The sequence below is a fragment of the Nomascus leucogenys genome, chromosome X (genome assembly GCF_006542625.1).
Source record: "Nomascus leucogenys isolate Asia chromosome X, Asia_NLE_v1, whole genome shotgun sequence".
Classification (NCBI taxonomy): Eukaryota; Metazoa; Chordata; class Mammalia; order Primates; family Hylobatidae; genus Nomascus; species Nomascus leucogenys.
This window is the reverse complement of record NC_044406.1, coordinates 28,235,796-28,259,701: the sequence shown is the minus strand read 5'-3', so window position 1 is coordinate 28,259,701 and position 23,906 is coordinate 28,235,796. Positions and strand designations below refer to the sequence as shown.

The 23,906-nt window shown below is 36.0% G+C and overlaps 1 protein-coding gene and 1 pseudogene across 1 annotated transcript in view; both read right to left on the bottom strand.

Moving 5' to 3' along the window:
* IL1RAPL1 (interleukin 1 receptor accessory protein like 1) overlaps positions 1-23,906 on the bottom strand; it is a 1,381,368-nt gene that overhangs the window by 186,004 nt on the left and 1,171,458 nt on the right. The window lies entirely within an intron of this gene.
* LOC115833496 lies at positions 20,224-20,339 on the bottom strand (annotated as a pseudogene).

Here is a 23,906-nt window from a genome sequence, read left to right as displayed (position 1 = left end):
AAACTGAGTGAACAGAATACTATAATCTATGATACACAGTCATGCTCACCCACGTCAATCAAAGGTGGACATATTTTTCTGGACACAGTTTTATCTCTGAAAACTTACAGATTCTCCTGCTTCAAATATTTCAAACTCAGAGGTGACACTCATAGTAGTAAAATCTGTAGAAACTACAAGGCCAGCATTATTTTTTCATGGAATGACATGACAGGCACATACAGTAACAGCCTGAAGAACATTCACAGGAAACAATAATTTGCTTGAACTATGGACATTGGAATAGAATTAACACTTCCATAGGGCACTCAATACTGATTCCACCCTGTGCAAATTCTCACTGAATCCTGCTGTCCCACAAAATAAGATACAAATCAATAGTGTGTTAGTGGATCAAAACACCCTTCAGATAACAATGGTAGATCTGCAAATTTGAATCTAGAAGTTACACATTAGAGATATTTTACTTAAATTCTGCATAAAAATTACTATTGTATGTGAAGTTTCCAATGATTACATAAATGTATTTAAAGTTGCTAGTAGGATAATGGTGGTAACAGATGCTCTTTAGCAGGACAGAATGGCAGCTAAAGCACAGATTCTGGAGCCAACCTGCCTAGGTTTGAACTCCACCTCTGTCATTTATTAGCTCTGACACTAAGCCTGTATGTGCCTTTATTTCCTCATCAGTACAATATGGAGAACAATAATACCAATCTCATAGCCTTGTGTTAATCCTTGAAAGAGCTTATGATTGTGTCTGGCACATAGCGAGCATTCAAGAAATGTTACCTACTATACAGGTTTATACTTTAAAAAATGAGTCTCATGTCAGGTTTTCTTGGCTAGTATGTACTTTAGTTTTCACATTGTACCATTTTTTCCTTACACCGAAAAACAAGTTATTAAAAAAAAGCATTTTGTTTGTTTTATTTTATTTTGATATGGGAATGGAAGAAAGGAGGAGGAAATAGACATGCACCAAACTTGAGTTTCGAGCTGAATATTGCAACTAATCTGCTATTTGGTTTCATTCTGGGCTTTGGAAGAATGAAATGCTATATGCTTCCATCAGTTTTATTCCTGTAATTCTACAAATTGTACTTTGCCAGTGATTATGTAGTTGTCATCCAGCATAATAATATCAGTCATACGGAAAAGCAAGATATTATGTTTTATTCTTAAAAACAGAATATCTACTTTCAAATATAGCCAACCATTTCAGATGTAACTTGAAGTAAAAATTCCTGTATGTTTTGTATGTTGAAATATTATCAGTCAGTTCAAATATGAAAGTATATTTATTGGGAAGGTAAAATGTCCAGCCACTTTGAAAAACTGTTTGGCGGCCAGGCACGGTGGCTCACGCCTGTAATCCCAGCACTTTGGGAGGCCAAGGTGGGCGGATCACAAGGTCAGGAGTTTGAGACCAGCCTGATCAACATGGTGAAACACCGTCTCTACAAAAAATACAAAAATTAGCTGGGCATGGTGGCCTGTGCCTCTAATCCCAGTTACTCAGGAGGCTGAGGAAGGAGAATTGGTTGAACCCAGGAGGCGGAGGTTGCAGTGAGCCGAGATCGTGCCACTGCACTCCAGCCTGGACGGGAGGCAGAAGTTTCAGTGAGCCGAGATTGCACCACTCACTACACTCCAGCCTGGGCAACAGAGTGAGACTCTGTCTCAAAAAAAAAAAAAAAGAAAAACTGTTTGGCAGTCCCTCAAAACTATGACTCATCAATTCTACTTGTAGGTATATAACCAAGAACATTGAAAACATATCCATACAAAAACGTGTACATGAATTTTCATAGCAGCATTATTCGTAATAGCACCAAAGCAGAAACAACCCCACATGTCTATCAATTGGTAAATGGATAAATAAAATGTGGAATATAATGGAATATTATAAAGTAATAAAAAGAAATAATTCCTACGATGTGGCCGAATCTTGAAAACATCAATGTGAAAGAAGTCAGGCGCAAAAGGTCACATATGGTATGATTGCATTTCTATGAAATATATGGAATAGACAAAGTTATAGACAAAACAGATTAGTGGTTTCTAGGGGCTGGGGCAATGAGGGAATGGGGAGTTACTGCTGAGATACCTAGAGCTTCCTTTTCCTGTCCCAGCAGATAGATTGGAAGGAGGCCATATTGGACCTCATGCGTATTATAAAAGACGATCTGTAGACAAAAACATCCTCCACTAAATTTCATACACAAAAGAAATGTGCATGAGATTTTGCTCATGATTTCCTTCAAATTAACTAATATTTATAAAGCATCAAATGAGGTGTTTTAAACATACCAAGTGCTATGTATGGGGACCTGTTAAATAACACAAATATAATGTATAGACTTTTGAAGAGAAAGCTTAAAACAGCAAGTAAAATACAATATAAATTTTCTCTTATGTCTGGTAAAAAATCTAAAATGTACACATCACTGGGAAAATAAAACCGCGAAGTAAAAGCAGCTAGACACAGGAAGACAGACCACATTTTGTATTCCATGTACAGTTGATTAAAACCTCACCAGTTGTTTTGTTATTCCTCAGTAAGGTACCAGGCACGCACAATGGCCTGGCGGGGCTTGTACAGAGGTGTACGTACCTCAGTGACCACCAACATCAAGTGTGCGATCTATCAGTCAATCAATACTAATTGCATAGCTAGAAAGGAGAGGGCACTGAGCTAATACACAGCCCTGAGCTGTGTACGGAACACTAAAGAGAAGACTGGGCTCATTGTGCATTCACTTTCATTTGAAAGTGCATAATAAAAAGCATTTCTCTGAGCAATTTCAGTTTATATTCAGCAATTTTCTTTCTGCTTAAAATGCATTTGAGGAAGCTTATTAATCAGAAGATTCATGAAGTTAGAATCACTAACTCTAAAATAGTTTTTAATTCTTAGGTTATTGAATTCTAAAAGAAGATCTATCACAAAACTTGTCAATATACTATAAAGAAATAAGTAAAATTTGTAAAGAGTTACAGTTAAACATTGTATGCTCTTTGGCTGGGGTCATGAAGTAGAAAAATATAATTTTTTAAATGGTGAATAAAAAATAAATACATAATTTAAAAATGGTGAATAAAAGCTTGGAAGACTTGATAAACATAATGGAGGATTTTTTTTAAATTTACAACTGTTAAACTGAATACACTTAGCACAGAGATTTCTCACATTTGTAATTATCGAATTCACGATGAAGAACCATGCGAAGGTATGTTTTAAAAGCAGTCTTATTTGCCTTAATTCTCTTCTTAATTACCTTAACGCTGTGTAATAATTTACAAGATCAGACACCAGAAGTTTACGGCACAGTTTCGATCAATGAAAAATATGCATATTTATGAGCCATCCATTAGCCTATTGTCCTGGAAATCACATGAATAATCATGTAAATGATTATTACTAACATCAACATAACTCTTTTCCATTTTAGACAAGTGGTATTGCCTTATCCTTATGAAAATCAATAGCTATGTAAATTACAGATAATATAGACTTATGTTCTATATCACTTAGTTAGCAATTCATGCTAACCTGCCTCGTAACATACGCTGCATCTTTAAACTTTATTCAACTGTATTGATTTTCCCCATGTTTCGATTTCCTTTCACCATTTAGATTATACTTTCCTTTGGAATACTAATAGCACTTTATACTTTTCTACATACTAGAAGATCTACAATAACAGTATTATTAAGAACTAAGATAATAGCTTGCCAGATACAAATGGAAACACGTTCCAAATGAGTTGGAGAAAATGTCTTGCAGTATTATGGGTAAAACAGCAAAGAGCTTGGGAATATAGTTTGCTAATATCAAGTCTTTAACAATGACCATTCTTTATTCATGATGAGTTGTGTATAAATACATTCTTCTTCAGGAGTTGACTTAGAAAACAAGCAAACAAACAAACATCAGAAACTATTTACAACTGGGAGCAATCCTTGAAGAACATAAAGAATATAAATATCAACAAAGGCTGAAAACTTTTTTTTAGATTAAAGATCAAATGGACATGTCATCTGAATGTATTGCATGGTTGTTGATTAAATCCTGGAGCAAAGTGGAGAGTGAGGAACAACTGTAAAGAATGTGAATATGGACTGTGTATTAGATAACAGTACCATAAATTTCCTGGATGGGATACTTATGTTGTGACTATGTAAGAGGATATTTTGCCCTTAGAAGATACATGATGAAGCATTTAGAAGTAAAGTATCATGACACCTGCAAGTAACTTTCAAGTGATTCAGCCAGATATATAAAAATTACATATAATACACTATATAATTTATATTTATATATTATAATTATATAATACATTAATTTATATATTATAATTATATAATTATAATTAATATTATATATTAATTATATAATTATAATTATATAATGGAAAATGGAAATCATATATATTTTATTTTATTTTATTTTATTTTATTTTTTTGAGATGGAGTCTCACTCTGTCTCCCAGGCTGGAGTGCAATGGCATGATATTGGCTCACTGCAACCTCCGCCTTCTGGTTCAAGCAATTCTCCTGCCTCAGCCTCCCGAGTAGCTGGGATTACAGGTGTGTGCCACCACGCCCAGCTAATTTTTGTATTTTAGTAGAGATGGGGTTTCACCATGTTGGCCAGGATGGTCTCAATCTCTTGACCTCATGATCCGCCCACCTCGGCCTCCCAAAGTGCTGGGATTACAGTTGCGAGCCACCGCACCCAGCCGGGAATCATTTTTAAAAATATGTATTTTTTAGTTTGATAGCTTTTGAGGTACAGGTGGTTTCTGGTTTTACATGGATGAATGATATGGTGGCAAATTCTGAGATTTTAGTGCACCCATCACCCAAGTAGTGTACATTGTACCCAATATGTAGTATGAGTCTCCAGAGTCCATTACTCTGTAGGCGTTTGTGTACTCATAGCTTAGCTCCCACTTGTAAGTGAGAACCATATGGTATTTGGTTTTCCACTCCTGAGTTATTTCACTTAGAATAATGGCCTCTAGCTCCACCCAAGTTCCTGCAAAGGACATTATTTGCCTGCAATAAGCAAAATAATCTTGTATTTGTCATAGCTGATCTTGTGCAAAGTATCATAGGAACACACTGTGTGTCTGTCATCAAACAGCCGTATCTCGATGACAGTGCATACGCTAAGCCCATTCAGAAGGATGTCTTTGGATACTACTAAGCACAAAAAGACACTGTGCTGATCCCAAGTAATTTTCAGAATAGTTCTATATTAGCCAAATGGGTATTAAACATGTCATTAAAAATGTATGATTATTACTTTGCATTCAAGTTTACTATTGCTGTACTGAATATTTTAATAACTCCTCTCCCACAAATAGCACACAGAACCTTATTGCAAGCAAATTCATTTTAATTAGTCGTGTTATAACTTATACCAGTGGCGAAGCCCTGGCGGCCTGGCAGCTGGGAGAATGCAGTCTCTATATTCACATGTAAATAACTGGGATGACAATTAATAAGCCATTGATTTAAAAAAAAAAAAAGCCTAGAACTACTGCTATTAACTTCAGAACTAAAAACAATTGAAAGCTGAGTTGTACCTGTTATAAAAGGAAATCCACTTTAAAGTCAAGAAGAAAACTCTTCTTTCACCTGACTGTTTTATTTCGCTTGAGAACAAAGACTATAATGAATTAACCACACAAACTATTGCATGAAACAAAGGAAACACAAAGGATGATTTCCTTCACTTCACTGTCACTTTGAGTGAGTGGAGAAGTGGTTTATTGTAAGAGTGATTTTAATTAGTTTCCGGTTGATATCAGCCATGAGCTTTTCAGCAGCGGCTCTTGTCCTAGTTTAGTATCTCATTCTCCAGTACGCTGGTGAGTTCTTTTCACGGGCATGAGCAGACTTGGCCAGGAAGAGCAAATTCATGGTAGAAAAAACATAAAACGGACTTCCTCATCTTGACAGCCCTCTGAATGTTTAACAAAAGTGTGCTCTGACCATTGGGTCCAGCTCAGAGCAGGGGCCTACCTGCCAAGACACAGTGTTTTTCCTATTATTTCAACACTACAGCTAAATATGGAACACACTATGTGACTTAGACAAAGAAAATGCATTTTTTCAACCCAGACAAGATTTTTTTAAAGTGTGTCCAGCGCTTCCAACCTCCTTTTTTATGTCCTCCAGCTGTAACCCATGCTGAAGATTCACAGACTCACTGCCTTATTGTTCCCCTATTGACTGATCCTTGAAAAGGACTCCTGATATGAACAATTCAAATTAAGTTAAGAAAGGCAGCATCTCATCCAGAGTCATTTGAATTTTATAACTTGCAACCTATTGCAACCCAGAGAGGCTGTCTCCTAATAAAAACAAGGCAAATGAGAGCCAGTGAAGGCCCTCCCTTAAAACCGCTTGGGTGTCCATCATTCAGAGATGAAGATAAAGCAATCGTCTGCATATCCAATTCTCCTTCACAGCTATACCCATATCTTATCTCCTCCAGACATAAAATGGAAGCAACGCTGGAAGACAGCAAGCCTTGGTGTCTTATTGCCTCTGGAGTATTATAGGTGGGCACAAGTTTCTCTCCAGTTTATGACTATCAATGAAAACCACTGAAACTTCAAGGAGAAAAAGAACAATGCAAAGATTATTTTAATAATAATAAAGATTAAAATTTAATTTGTTTCCTACTTTATTCATAGCACGCTTTAAGGACTTTTTTGTTTTAAAACTGTAATTTACATCATTTGATGATATTCATTACAGGAACTCATTTAAAGAACTTTTTTCCTTTTTCTCATGTATTCACAATGCACACATATTAAGAAATTAATGTATTAAATATTTCCTTTGAGGATTAATGCTATTGATATAGTAGTGACCCTATCATTTAAAATATTTCTTCATTTTTATTCTAACATTTGTGTAAAGTATATAATATATAGTATTATATACTATTATTCTGAGGGAATGAAATAGGTGTCTTCCATATCAATCACTGCTTTCATTTTACAAAACTAGAAATTGTCGGCCGGGCGCGGTGGCTCACGCTTGTAATCCCAGCACTTTGGGAGGCCGAGGTGGGCGGATCACGAGGTCAGGAGATCGAGACCACGGTGAAACCCCGTCTCTACCAAAAATACAAAAAACTAGCCGGGCGTGGTGGTGGGCGCCTGTAGTCCCAGCTACTCGGAGAGGCTGAGGCAGGAGAATGGCATGAACCTGGGAGGCGGAGCTCGCAGTGAGCCGAGATTGCGCCACTGCACTCCAGCCTGGGCGACAGAGCAAGACTCCGTCTCAAAAAAAAAAAAAACAAAACTAGAAATTGTCTTGAACCTATGCCCTGAGACAGACAAAAATGTAGCACAAAGTAGTTCCTCTTTGGTTCATTGTCTATGGTGAATAGATTAGAAATCTTATACTAATACTAAATTTACATTACTTTTATTAATACTAATAATAACATTAACTATCCTTTTAGTCCTCGTATCAATAGACAGAAGTCAGAAGTCATAGGTGGTAATTAAAATTTACTAGTGCCAATTCAAACAACATTTAATGTTGTGATCATTATAAATCACATTATATATATCTGTTACTGTTACTGTGAGTATTTTCATTTTGAGGACATTAGACTTTTCCTGAGCACATAGTTTCCTTTTATTATAAAAACACACATTATATACTAATTAGTTTCTAAATTTCTGTTTCTCTCTAATGCCAATGAGAAAATCACAAGATAAATTTTCAGCAATTTATTCACAATACTCTAGTTCTTAAAACAATATTTACATTTATTACTTGCATAATTTATAATATTTTGCAAAAGATATTCAAGACTAATATAATATCCTTCAATGCCAAAAGAGAGTAAGAAGTACACTTGATACTATCACACAAGGGCTAGGAGAGCAAATATCACTGAACTCCCACAAATAATTTATTTCATTAAAATGTTCCCTTATATTACCATGATGGACCAATTTAATCAGTTCAGAGACAAGACAGTTTTGCTCAAAAAAAAAAAAAAATCTTTTTCTTATCACTTTAGAGTATGGTCTTGAAGCTCTGAGCATGACAAACAGGTTATTTTTCTCAGTGAGACACATTCCCTGTGACAGTTTTTGACAAACAACGTCAGGATAAGTAGGTGTGCAGGAGCGACACTGAGGGATGATAATGGGCTCAGTGTAGCCTTCTGAGCAATTACCTGATCCCAATTAAATTGTGCTGGCACTGAATATTCAAAACGACAGGATAGAAATTGACCTTTATTGTCCATCTTTATCTGGAAGTGAAACCCCTGCCATTCTGTTACATAATTACCATCAAAGCAAAACTCATATCAGTTGCTAAGCTTCATAAATGGTTCCATTTCTAAGTGAAGAAAATCAGACAAAATTATTGCTCTGTTTTGTTTACCACCATATTACAATATAACAAAGTAGTGAATTAATGTTCATTTCCAAACTTAAATTACCTATGACTTTAATTATATATCTCTCTCTCTCCCTCCCTCTCTTCCTTTTGAGATTTATCTTTAAAAGAATCTTTGATTTGCAATGACATATTCTTCAAATATGCTTCTTGAACAGTAGTTTTCTTTTGTGCAGATAAATCATCTCGGCAGTTCAGCTTCTAAAGAATTCTTTAACTCAAATTCAAGGAGTAATTTTTCAAAAGATGTACATTTCATGGAATGTTTTTGATAAGTTTTTCTCCCTTTTATAAAATACCAAACTATTTGTCCTAGAAGACAGCTACTGACAATAGAAAGAGACTTTCGTTTGCTTAAGGAGCAGGGTTAGCATTTATAATATCATGGGAGCCTGGTTTCTCTTTTGTTTCTCTACTGCACACTGTCTTGGGTTTAAATGAATGCTTAAATTCCAAGTAATTGTTCTGACCATTTGAAAAGTCCTTTTGTTCAAAGCTCTGAGAGATTTGGTCAATTTCAATTTGTTCCTCTAATTAATTATATATTTAGATTGCTCACGAATTTGCCATCAACAGTGTATTTTCTAATAAACAGAAGAAGAACAGAAACAAGGCTTCATGGAAACAATGTCCTTTCTGCTCAAATATTACAGACAGGGGAATGCTACTCTATTCTCAAGAATGAATTCAGTGCTTGAAAAACTTTCTAAGTGAAATTACTGGAGACATACAGTTGAGGACATTTGACTCTAATTTTTTTGAAATGATTACAATAAAAATAAATTCAGGTTGTTAGATATTGTGTTTGCTACTGAACTATATAAAACTAACAATCAGTGACAAAGATGTGGGAAAATGATGTGCATCAAGTGATATATACAAAATTGACAATCGGGGAAATAAGAACTAACTTTTGACTGTGTGTGCGTGGGATTGGGTGGGTGGACTTAGGAAATGCCAGGCAATGTTCTAAGTGTTTCACATACATTAGTGATTTAATACTCACACTAAAGATTCCATTTGGCACTATTAGTATGCCTTATTAGTGTGTCTATTTCACAAATGAGAAGCAACTGCAGCACAAATGGGTTAAGTTATTTACCCAGTGTTATGCAGCTAACAAGTGACCACCATGGCTTTCAAACCGAGCTGCTTGGTTCTACAGCTGGGTTTTTGATCACTATACAATAGTTCTGATAATTACTTTTTTTTAGATTCAATAAAAATACAGCCAGATCAAGGCTGATCTTATGCACAGCAGCTTTTCTATAATATGTCGTGTGATTGAAGAAATGCTGGCAAGAGGCTTTTCTCCCAAATTGTTTTCTTTACCTTTTGTACAAAGTTCTACGATTAAAGATTTCTTTGGTGGGGGAGTGTCATATATTGTATAATAAAAACCGCCCCTGATATTGTATAATAGGTACTGGATTTCTGTTTGGAAAGATGGAGAAGTTTTAGAGATTGATGGTGGTGATGGTTGCACAGTGTGTGAAGGTATTTAATGGCACTGAACTGTACACTTCAAATAGTTAAAAAGGTAAACTTTATGTTATGTATATTTTACCATAAAGAAACAGTCTCTGAAATCTGATTTCAGATTCAAATTTTTTACTTCTAGATCCTTAGCAATGTACATAAAACAACTTGTTTCAGTGTTTTTTTTTTTAATTTTATTTTTATTATACTTTAAGTAAGTTTTAGGGTACATGTGCACAATGTGCAGGTCTGTTACATATGTATCCATGTGCCATGTTGGTGTGCTGCACCCATTAACTCGTCATTTAGCATTAGGTATCTCTCCTAATGCTGTCCCTCCCCACTCCCCCCACCCCACAACAGTCCCCGGAGTGTGATGTTCCCCTTCCTGTGTCCATGTGTTCTCATTGTTCAATTCCCACCTATGAGTGAGAACATGCGGTGTTTGGTTTTTTGTCCTTGCGATAGTTTGCTGACAATGATGGTTTCCAGTTTCATCCATGTCCCTACAAAGGACATGAACTCATCATTTTTGTGGCTGCATAGTATTCCATGGTGTGTATGTGCCACATTTTCTTAATCCACTCTATCGTTGTTGGACATTTGGGTTGGTTCCAACTCTTTGCTATTGTGAATAGTGCCGCAATAAACATACATGTGCATGTGTCTTTACAGCAGCATGATTTATAGTCCTTTGGGTATATACCCAGTAATGGGATGGCTGGGTCAAATGGTATTTCTAGTTCTAGATCCCTGAGGAATCGCCACACTGACTTCCACAATGGTTGAACTAGTTTACAGTCCCACCAACAGTGTAAAAGTGTTCCTATTTCTCCACATCCTCTCCAGCACCTGTTGTTTCCTGACTTTTTAATGATCGCCATTCTTGTTTCAGTGTTTTCTTGCGCAAAGAGGGGAGAATAAAAGAACCTACATCAGGGTGGTTGTGAAGCTTAAATAAGAAATCCGCGTACTATCAGAATGCCTGAGGTGATTGGCTTACAAATGTTATTCTTATACTCATTCTTAAAAGCAATGCTTAGAACTGTATCTGGCACATAATAGGTACTCAAAAAAATTGCTGAATGATTGAATAATTCATTATATATTATTTTTATGCATTAGTTTGCCTTAGTATCATCATAACACCTTGGTATATGAAGTCCTATTTTTTTAAGACAAGTGTAGCAGGAATAGCAGAATACTGAATAGGGCAGGGAATTTAGTGTGCCAGATTGTCTAACTCTCACTTACCTAGGACTGTCCAGGTGCCCAGTATTACTCAAAACCTAAAGATATAAGTAACTAAATCAATGTTTCAGCAAAATCACCTGGCGAACTTGTTTCAAAATGTAGATTCCAGGACATACCCACAGGTATTCTGATTTGCTAGATCTGCGATGGGGCCCAAAAGTCTGCATCTTTTAGGAGTCACAAGTAAGTTTAATGGAGTTCACTGGCAGACTATTAAAAAATAAGTTAAACTTTTTTATTTTGAAGTAATTGTAGAATTGCATGCAGTTGTGGGAGATAATACAGAAAGAGTCTATTCCACGTACCCTTTACCCAGTTGTTTCCGGTGGTAGCCTCTTGCAAAACCATACTACGATATCACAACCAGGATATTGACATCGACAGAGTCCATCAATGTTAGGCTGTATTTTGAAAACTGATCTAATAATCACTAAGGAAGTGGTTCTCAGCCATGGATGCATATTAGAATCACCTTGAGAGCTTTAGAAGAAATTGTCCACACCCCAGATCTGGATCAATCAAATCAGAGGCACTGATTGGGAAGCCTATCCTCTCCCCATCTCGCGATGGTTGTGCAGACGGATTAAGAGCTCCTGCTATATTGTGACACTTGGTTCTTCCTTGCTAGTTTCAGAGGAGAGGCCAGGTTTGTAAGCTGAAACTCACCCCATGTACTAAGAGTGAAGACAACCAAGTAAATCTCCACCTTAGAAATTTATGCTTTGCCCCATTTTCAAGATTTACGAAGCGCCCCTAACTAGAAGTCTAGAAACAGAGTCATCGAAGTTGTTACGGTGGTAAATAACTGGCCATTACCCCAAGGGAAATGACAGATTTCTCATCAAACACTATATAAAGACCATTGTCTCAATATAAAGGGCCTAGCAATAATTTTGGCATAGCCTCTTTTGTAATTATCTATCAATTATTCTACTGCTGGGTAGAAAATAACCCTTTTTGAAAATATTTAAATGTGATCATCAAATTCCTCAATCATTTTATATTTTAGGAAAGTAAGCTTTTATTCATTGTGCCACATACATTTCAAGCTGGGTGCATAACATAGTACCTAGCATTTGCAATCAAGATAATCAAGGCCTACAGTTAATAAAGTATTACTTCTGCCATAACTTTTAGTAACAATACTGTTTGCCAAGTAGAAACTACTACAAGTGCTTTTCTTTTGGTATTTTGCAATATATCTACCATACATTACATACTGCATAAATATGGTGGCAGTGTTGGTCTGATTAGATAATCCCAGTGATCTTCAAGAAAAAGAACTATGGTACAGATGAAGGCAGCTCTGTAGGCCATTTGAGTATTTGTACTATCAATAATGACCATTTTGAAAACACAGTGTTGTCATTAACTGCAAAGGCCAACCTCAAATCTGGGAGATGTCATAATTATTTTTTCAAGCTACATGTCAAATATTGAAATCCCAACAGCTTAAAAGACCTTACAACAACCACGTGTATAACCATTAAATTACAGTACCAATTAAAATGATGACAACAATTACACCTTTAATGTCTGAGGGTAATATGAATGAAGCTAGGTGGTTTTCTAAAATGCCACATCTTCAAAATAAGTTATGACTCACTGAATCCTAATTAACTCTTCATGACATTACTGTCCAATGTAATTATATTTCTTTATTCTCCTTTAGTTTATCTCTGGTCTCTAGGGTTTAGTTGTTAAAATAACTCAAAGATGGACACTTTGTTCTTATCAACCCCAGAATACATTTCCATGGTGCAGGTAATTCTCAGGCTGTTTAACCTTTGCATTAGCACAAGAGGAAACATGGGTGGTTTGCACTCTCAATAATAACTAACAGTAACTACTTCAGAACAATGTGACACATGGTGTTTTTTTTTTGTTTGTTTGTTTTACATTTCCTTAGGAATAATGGCAAATACTTGACATTTGTGAAATGAATGAGAGAAAAATTTGTATTATTATTATTTTTTTTTTGAGAAGAGTTTTGCTCTTGTTGCACAGGCTGGAGTGCAATGGTGTGATCTCGGCTCACTGCAACCTCTGCCTCCCGGGCTCAAGCAATTCTCCTGCCTCAGCCTCCCAAGTAGCTCGGATTATAGGCACATACCACCATACTCAGATTAATTTTTGTAATTTTTTTAGTAGAGACGGGGTTTCACCATGTTGGTCAGGCTGGTCTTGAACTCCTGACCTCAGGTGATCCACCTGCCTCGGCCTCCCAAAGTGCTGGGATTACAGGCGTGAGCCACTGTGTCTGGCCTGTATTTCCATTTTCAGTTTTCTCTTTCCTTCCTCCTTTCATTCCCTCTCCTTTCTTTCCCCTCTTCTATTTTCTTTCCCCGTCTTGCCATATTTTGTAATGTAATTCTCATATGTTCGTCAAAATCTCTTAAATTGGAAGACAGGAAAGTCTCTGGCCAGTATCAACCTTAAACAAGTTTAATTAATTTGGAAAGTTTCTTATGAACCCAAGTATTTCTGCCAGAAGAAACAATTAAACAATGGTAGATTAAAACTTCAGTGTTTCTTTGCGCCTTGGAGGGAATGTCTACTCGATGAATAGCTAGATATTTGTGAAGCAGATAGGCAAATAAAACAAATAATAATATATGAGCCATTATTGGGGTTACTGGTTCCACTGCTTTCTCTATTTTATTAATAAAAATGATGGAATTTTTTCACTCCCTTCTGCCATCTTCCATGGCTATACATATTGAGAAAAGAAAAAGTTCTTTGTTTTTAACCTCTTCCTCCTTCTATAAGATGCTAATTAAAAAAATTAAAATTGGAAAGTTTCACCATTAAAGAAACATTTCTTTAGAAGCCCTAACCTTTCCTACACATATTGGTGTCAAACAGTTTGTCCATTTGATATGAGTTGTTAGTATTCAACAATTATGAATGTACATTCTTATTTTTTTCTAATTGACTCTACATTTTAATAACTTCGATGTAGTTAGGAAAAAACTCTCCATTAGTTTTATTGCTGTAATATTTTAAACAGTTGAAGGACAGGCTAGAAACTAATTGACTTTTTGTTTTGTTTCTAATTATTTACCTAAAACATGTATCACTTGAGTCACATACCATAGTCAAATTACTTTCTATTTCTCTTTAGATACATGCAGTCACAGCAGCCAATCAAATGTTGCTTAACCCTTGGATCACTTGCCTTCTTGATATGATTTGCATGATGGGAAATTGGATAGAAGAAATTTCATGCAGGAACAGAATAGAAAGAAATAGCTCCTGTATTTCTTGGCACTTCCCATTAGTTTATGAACTGCTTGTCAAATATTTGGCTGGGATGTCGAAAACTAATAACTCTATTGGCATGGCTGGAGAGGTAAGAGTCAAAATGAACCTGAAGCTTCAACTTCAAGACATTATAATTAATTTTATGAGCTATGCAACTGCCTGTCTTTTCTCTTCTTTTTTGTATATACTTAAAAATATTAATTTATTTATTTTGGCTGTTAGTTTTCTGGGCCTACAGTAGCAAAGAACCACAAACTAAGTGGCTTAAAACAACAGACATGTATTGGCTCAGAGTTCTGGAGGTTAGGAGTCCAAAATCAAGGTGTTGGCAGAACCGTGATCCCTTTGAAACATGTAGGGGAATCCTTCCTTGCCTCTTCTTAGCTTCTGGTGCTCTGTCAGCAATCCTTGGCATTCCTTGGCTTGCAGCTGCAGCACTCAGTCACTGCCTTCATTACCCAGTGGTGTTCTCTCCTATGTGTCTAGGTGTCTCTTCTTATAAGGACACTAATCATATTGAATTAGGGCCCACCCTACACCAGCATAACCTCACCTTAACTAATTACGTCTCTAATGTCCTTATTTCCAAATAAAGTAACATTCTGGGGGTTAGGATTTCAACATATCTTTTTGGAAGAATATATCCAATCCATAACAGATTATAAAAGTGATATATGCAGCCGGACACGGTGGCTCATGCTTGTAATCCCGGCACTTTGGGAGGCCGAGATGGGTGGATCACCTGAGGTCGGGAGTTCGAGACCAGCCTGGCCAACATGGTGAAACCCCGTCTCTATTAAAACTACAAAAATAAGCCGGGCATGGTGGTGGGCGCCTGTAATCCCAGCTACTCGGGAGGCTGAGACAGGAGAATCGCTTGAACCTGGGAGGCAGACGTTCCAGTGAGCCAAGATAGTACCATTGCACTCCAGTCTGGGAGACAAGAGTAAAACTCGGTCTCAAAAAAATAAATAAATAAATAAAGGTGATATATGCTTATTTAGAATAATTCAAATAATACAATAATCTGCAAAATAAAAAAATAAAGTTATCCACCCTCACCTCTTCCCTAATTCCTGGAAATAATCATTATTAAAAATCTGTGTATACTTCCCAATTTTCCCATATACAAACCCATAGATGAACTAAATGTATATATCTATGTATATATTAAAGATAATTAACAACTTACATACATCTCCCAAGTTTCACATCATGGAAATCTTTCTATTTCAGTATACTAGGCGATAATAATGATTGACATTTACTGAGAGTCAAATACGCACTAGGTCTTTATTAACTGCTTTCCATAAATAATTGTGTTTAATCTTTACAATAGCCCTATGAGGTAGCTGCAATTTCAGACCCCATTTCACAGGCCAGTAGAGAAAGGAACAGAGAGGTTAAAGTAACTTGTCCAAAACCATACAGTTAATAAGTGATAAAAGTGGGATTTGATCCCACGGACTGATGCTAAAGCCGGTGATCTTAACCGCTATACTATATTACCCACATGGCATTTCGTTTTGTAGTTGTTTCTAATTTGAAAGAATTTAAAAATAATAGAGACATCCAAATCTGTCACTTTGTGATGTCACTCACAGAAGATTACCATTTGTACTCTAACTAAAGTAAATGATACATTCAAATGTTAAACACATCGTTAGCTGTCAATTATCCCTGGGGTAATTACCTGTTTCCAGGTAACTTTATGTATTTAATATCTGTGGTTTTATTTACTTTAAACAATTATTATTCAACATTTAATAAGCACTTTCTTTGGACTGATCTTACCAGAGAGTAGAAAATAATACACTACATTTTTTGTTCTCAAAGTATTGATGGGAGAGAAAACTATGTAAACAATAATTGAAAAATAATATTAGAGGTGTATTGGGAATACGAAGAAAGGAGTAACCAACGTCATGGTGGGTTTGTTGAGAAATATTGAAAAACTGAGGTCTCGATAAATCACATGAGTCTTCAATAATTTGAGCAGGTGTTGTCAGGTGGATGGGGGTAAAGGAAGGTGGGGTTGGTGGGTGTGGTTGATTCTGAAATGGCTCCTCATAATCCCAACCTCCTAATAGTTGCATCTTTGTGTAATTCCAGCTTGTTCAGAGTGGGCTAAACCTAGTGGCCTACACAATAGAAAATGTCAAAGATGATGGGATATCACTGTAGTGATTAGGTTATGTAAGATTGTGAACTTCATCTTGCTAAAAGACTCTCTTCACTGTTGGCTTTGATGAAGCAGCTGCCATACTTATGAGGCAGCTGCCTATAGAGAAGCCCTAGTAGTAAGGAACTGAAAGAGACCTCTGGCCAACAGCTAGTTAGGAATTAAGGCCTTGAGAAATTAAATTCTGCCAACAACCACTGAGTGAATATAGAAGCACATCCTTCCCCAGTTGAGCCTTCAGATGAGAGTGTAGTACTGACTGACACCTTTATTGCTGTCTGTGAGACACTCTGAAGCTAAGGACCCAGCATGGCCATGCCCAGGTTTCTAACCTACAGAAATTGTGAAATAATAAATGTGTATTGTTTTAAGCCATTAAATTTGTACTAATCTGTTATGTAACAATAGATAGCTGATGCAGTGTGTTTTATAAGCAGTGAGAATTATGTAAAACACATGTGTCCATGCACATACACATCATGCTCATGCACATAGGTGTGAAACATCCTGCTATGGTAGCACAGTATAGCTAAAACTTAGAGCACAAAGGTGACAAGCTAAAGGAGGCTGGAAAGGAGGCTCAACATATGACCACAAAGGATACTTACGTCAAGTTAGTATGTTTGGACTTTAGGCAGTCTTGTATTGTTGAAGGCTGTTGCGGCTGATCGTTTCTGTGTATTAAAAAACAAACTTGGGAAGCTGGATTATAGATGTGCAAGAATTCAGGCAGGGAGTCTTTTGGAATGGTGATAATGGACAGGTAGTGGGAACATGAGTCAGGGTAGTGGGGAAAGAAGACCCGGAATAGAGTTTTGAGTAGCATTTCAGTTCACTTATAAGATTTTAATGGATGGGACTGTGAGGGAGGATAACTCCCAGGAATTTTGCTACATGACTATAAGAATTTTGGAGCCATATATTATGAAAAGCCAGTTTTGAATGATAGATAATGAGATCGATTTATCCAGGATGAATTTGAGTTATCAGTGGGAGATTCCTCCTGGTGTGCTGATATGGGCCTGAAGGTCAAGAAAAAGATCTTGCCTAAAGAATATATGAAAAGCAGTAAACACACTTGAAGGAGTAGAATTTTCCAGAACAGCACGTAAAATGAAAAGCAAAGATAATGCATGACAAATCACAGGATTCAAATATGTAATGGAGGAACAAAATACGGAGAAACAGCCAAAGAGACAGCAAAGGAATAGAGAAAAAGTTGAAGAACAGAGAGGGAAGTAGGTACAGCATCTCAAGAGGACAGTTGTCAACAGTGGTAAATGCTTTTGAGAAGCCATACATGATTAGCACTGCATAGTGTTCACTAACTTCAGTGATAATTTAGCTACCTTCTTATACATTTCCTTAAGGTTGCATAATTATTTCAGCATTGTTGAAAATTCTACTGCCTTAGGATTGTGATAAGACTAATCATTCTAAATGATTTCTCCCCTCCCACCCCCAGGTCATGAATATTATTATTAAGGGTCAGTTATGGTACCAATCATTGGACCTAGAATAAATAACGTCATTCCATGCTGGGAAATGGCCTTATTCTTCTGAAAGCTTGACAAGTTTTTAATCATCCTTACACCATGCAGAGCCAGAAATAATTATTTGATTTACATGAAGTCTATAAGTGATATTAGATAACAAATAATTCTCAGTGGGAGAGAAATACGGTAGGTCTTTTAGTAGCTAAATATTATAGGTTGCCACACAAAAGGCTGTCCTTTGTTGAAACAATACCACAAAAGTTAATTTTAGTAAATCAAATTCCAAACTGGTTATTTGAATAGAAAAGGAAGTCACTGAGATTGATTCAGGTCATTAAATGTTGGGTGAGTGTATGCCTACATCACTTTTCCATGTCTCTGTAGGGTAGGCCATTTATTTTTGGATGACATGAACTCAAGTACATGTTTATTAGGAATGATGACAAATAAACAATGAAGCAAGTGCCTCTGAGAAACACCTACTCGAGTGAGGTTGTAACAGTATTGAAATTATTTTATGTGTTTTTGACTGATAATTAAATTAACTTTCATGAGTCCCACCATTTTACTTACCAGTCATTTAACTTACACAGAATGTTTTGGACATGTTAAGCCAATCTACCTGGAATTACCTGATTTCCGTTAACTTATCAATATATTATACTATGTCAGAAAGCACACACTTTGATTTAGACTAGGTATCTCTCTCTTTACGGAGTCTCATTTTATAAACTCCAACCTTACAGGGAATAGATTAATGATGCTAAGGAAAAATATATTGGACACATTGATAGTTTTTATTATGTCTTCTAACTCATATGTTTGAGACCACAGGGTAAAGCTAACTGCTTGATTTTCAGTTCTTTTACTTACATAGGATAAAAGAACAAATGACTCACTTTTAGAGTGATTACTTTTATTAACTCTCCTCTGTACCATTTCTAAACCAATTGGAGGAAAAATTGCAATTAAGGTAGAATATCTGGGGATGCAAAATAAACTCTCAGATGTGAAAGGACCACATCACCAAGGTTACTCAGGAAAGCATTGATTCAATATTCAAATAATACATGAATGCTCACCTCCTTTCATTCAAGTATTCTCAAAGGAATTAGCACCATCGAAGGAGAATCTTACCTATTTCAGGAAGTGGATTTGATGACTTCCCTCAGTTAACTTTCTAATGTTTATCAAGTCTTTTTTTCTTTTTTGAGACAGAGTCTCGATTTGTAGCCCAGGCTGGAGTGCAGTGGCGCAATGTCGGCCCACTGCAACCTCCGCCTCCCGGGTTCAAGCCATTCTCCTGCCTCAGCCTCCTGAGTAGCTGGGACTACAGGCGCATGCCACCACACCTGACTAATTTTTGTATTTTTAGTAGAGACAGGGTTTCACCATGCTGGCCAGGATGGTCTCGATCTCCTGACCTTGTGATCCACCTGCCTCGGCCTCCCAAAGTGCTGGGATTACAGGCGTGAGCCCCTGCGCCCGGGCTATCAAGTCTTAATCTGCAATATTTTTGATATCTAAATCCAGCAGTGTTTATTTACAATAAAAGTACATTAAAAATTTTTACATCTGTGGGACCTAATATATATACATATACATTTATATATAAAATAGATAGATATAGGTAGTTACATATCTATCATATATATATGTATATATATATACACACACACACACATATATGTGATATATAGATATAGGTAGTTACATTTTTTCATGTTTTTTTGAGAGACAAGGTCTCGCTCTGTTGTCCAGGCTGGAGTACAGCTGTGTGATCATAGCTCACTACAACCTGAAATTCCTGGGTTCAAGTGATCCACCTGCCTCAGCCTCCCAGGTAGATAGGACTACAGGTGTGAAGCACCACACCCAGCTAATTAAAAAATAATTTGGTAGAGATGGGGTCTCACTATGTTACCCAGGCTGGTCTCAAACTCCTGGCCTCAAGTGATCTTCCCACCTTGGCCTCCCAAAACACTGGGATTACAGGTTTGGGCCACCACACCCAGCGTCCATTTTTCCGTATTTTTGAAGTTACATGCCTAAAAGCAAAATCACTTGTTAGAAGGCTTAATTTTTATTTGAGAACATGTATTAGATTTATGTTATTATAAAATATATGTTCTTCCTCAGGTATTATGGTAGATTGTCTTTTAAATGGATAAGAACAGATACTACACTTGATCTTAGCCAAAAGGCCAAGAAGCCATTAAATTGTCTTTTAAAGGATGACTACCACATTCAGTAGTAAATTTATACATATAATTTTTCAAATTGTTTTTGCAAGAACATCAGAAATTCAGTAATGATAAGCAGTTATTTATTCTGGTTAGTACATGATAATTTATTTAATGGCTGTCTCCACTGTAGACTGAAAATTTTAGAAGGAATTATACCTAATTTATTTACAGCTGTATCAATATTTTGTGACTACATAGGTTTTTAGTCCATATTTGTTGAAATATTAGCTAGAATCTACTTTTAGATAATCACTTGCTCTGATATAATCCACATATTCATGTTATATTTCAGACGTGTGTATATATATATGTATATATGCGTGTGTATATGTATATTAATTTCAGAACAAAGCAAGCATTTGACTTTTAATATAAAAATAAGCAGAGACTAGAGTTGAGGGGATCAACTACTTTAACTCTTCATGTATAGCTTTTAGCAAACACTGGATTTCTGCTGATTCAAAGTTATTGTTGGAGAACCAATTCTCAATTTATGGATGATGCTTAGTGACCTACTCTGGATCAGCTTTTCTCATCCTTTTTTTCAATGAGATACCTGAGATAAATGGCAGGCACATATGTTTCGTTCCATGGCTATAATTACATCAGCTAGACTGTGGCTCTAATTCTATCACTCTTCCTCATGAAAAATAGCATTTATCAGATTGTAAATATCTTAGGGTGATGTAATTATAGAATATATCTAAGTAGATTCTAATTGGTTAAAAACTAAGTTGTTCACAAAAATGAACTTTAATTATTTTTACCAAATTATAAATGCCACGTCATTACACTCGTAGGTGTATCAATACCTAAGGAGGGAAAGACCTACTGACCTAATGAAATATGCTGTATTCCTTGGAAAGTTCAAAAAATGCATCCTATGTGAAGCTCATAATCTTTGTTTCCTAGTGTGTGGCCGTTAATAAATATTTGTAATGACTAAAAATGATTTTTTTCTCAAAATTATACCATAGCAATTCATATTATAAATTTAACCTATAAAAATTAAATATCCTTTGATATGCAACTCAATATAACCACTTACTCACAATTATTTGTTTCCCAAACATTGGTTCTTGACATGTAAAGTGAAAAACAGCTATGAATGCAAAGTCATGGACTACTTTCGGAAGAAAGAGTGGAAAATAGGACATAGGATACAAATATGAAGCATCTTATGTCTAATCAATTTACCATCTGCCTCTTAATATTTCATGTTCTTATGTTACCCAGCTTTTCTTAAAATAGAAATGAAAAGTTTTCTAAGAAAGAAAAGATAATTTCAAAGGGAAAGTGACACATAAAGGAGGCTCTTTGGGTAAGGAGATGGAGAATTGAGGTGTCACAAGGAAAGAATGGAGTGATTGCCTCCTCTGAGAAGATTCTGGATGTGCTCAGGAAGAAATGCAGTTACCAGAAAACTAAACCAAGCCACCAGTGAAGGGCAGAAAAGAGAAAGTCCAACACTCCAGAGTTAAGAAGAGGAAATAAGAGTCAGGATAGAAGCCTAGTGGCTTTGGAGATTAGAAGATTCCACATACCCCCACATAAAACAGTTAGAAGGAACACTCACTATTCCCTAATAGCTTCCAAGAGACTGGAACATCGTAGGGTCTCAGCCACCACATAGAATTTTCCAAATTAATACTAGCACATGATGTTTTCTGTTAACCACGACACTTCCTAAACATTGTATTGAATGTTTTTAACAAAGAAAGTCTGGCTATCTGAGAGCTGCATAAAGTTTCAAACCAAGTGATCCCTTCCGATTGAAATTTTATTGGTGGTGGTGGTGCTGTCTTGTTTTGTTTGTTTTCTTTTATCATGGACACTTACAACATAAAAGATTGTATATAGTATGCATGATTTGGAGGCTTCAGTAAGAGCATTTTAATTTTTAAAATTACTGAACTTTTTAACATAAAAATTGCTTATTTAACTCATACATCATTTCAAAGGGAGTTTATGTAATTTATGTGAAAGGAATACATTTAGACCAATCATTATTCAAACAGCTTAAGAATATTTAGAATAGATGGTTTCTTTTGTCTATACAATGTTTATATAATGTTTCAGTTCCATACTACACTTTAAAAATGGTGACAAAAATTTAAAGCCAATATATTTCATTGGCAGCTTAAATTGTACTTTGACCTGGCAGGGAGTCAGTATAATGTTAAGAGCGAGTATAACAATATCCCCCAAGGGATCCCACAGAATAGGCCCAAATCCTATTTCATGGCCTACAAGGTGACTCCTAGTCTGGGCTCCATCTCCCTTTACAATTTCATTCCCATGCTGCTTCTTGCATGCCCTCCAATTTAGCAACTCAAACTTTGGCAATTTCCCATCAATTTATTCTCCCTTTCATTTCTTCCTAATTTTGCTCACTATATGTCCTTTGTTTAAATTCTCTTTCTATTCTTTCTTTAAATGATGAAGTCATCTTCATATTTTAGATTTTAACAAAAATATCAATTTGTCTCCAGACTTTTCTTAGATGACTCTAAAACAGAAAGGCAGTATGGCCTGGGGGCCAAAAACCTAGGTTTTGGACCCATATTTCCCGAGTTAAAATGTTAGCTCCACTGCCAACTAGCCCCATGGCTTTGGATAACATGCTTTATATCTTAGAGTCTAAAAATATGGAAATAGTATCCATTCCCTCTCACTCTGTTAGTACATTTAAAGCACTTAAAGCAGAATGTGACCCACAGTAATTAGTTAAGATTAGCTGTTATAATTATTACCTCCCAAAGAAAAATTAATGGCATCATCAACTGTGTCTCCATATACTAATTGCATAGCTCTATTATTGTACATTTTATTGGATTAGAGTTCAATATGTTCACATCCAGCCTTCTTACTAGGTTTAAATTCTATTGTGTGTTTCCAGAAAGTTTTTGGTACCTGGAAAATGTTTGATAATCAAATGTGCTTTTTGAATGATCTGTCCATTATACTAGTTGCCATCAATGATGTCTTTTTATGGAAAAAAGGAAACAGGGTATCTTCATGAAGGTTGGAGGCATTCAGCACATACTCTGGAATATACTTGGCATTATGAACAGTGAAACTAATGGCTTGTAATCTACACATTCTGTTACAGTTGTTGTTTCTGGCTTTATAAGCGTCCCAACAGCACATGACAGTAATGAAATCATGGAGGTGGCAGAGACAAGAATTAGTCTTTAGTAATCATATCTTAATATGTTAAATTGTAAAATCTAACATTAAAATATCCAGGAAGTCTCTTAAGATTGGGGGAGAAAAACAAGCTCTGTAGTGCTAGCGTTGAAATAGCCTAATTTGTTTTGTAAGTTGCCGCATTTGCCAGTGAAGTCAAATGTGGAGATGGAGGCTTGCAAGAAGATAACTAGGCACAATTACTTCTATAAATGTCTCCTGTATCATACAAAATAGCTTATGAATTAATTTAATTTGCTATTTTTTCTGAAAGCCACTTTTTCCTCTTTTTACAATTAGAGGTGATTAAGAAAGTATTTGGAAGACCGAAGCATTTCTATACTTTTC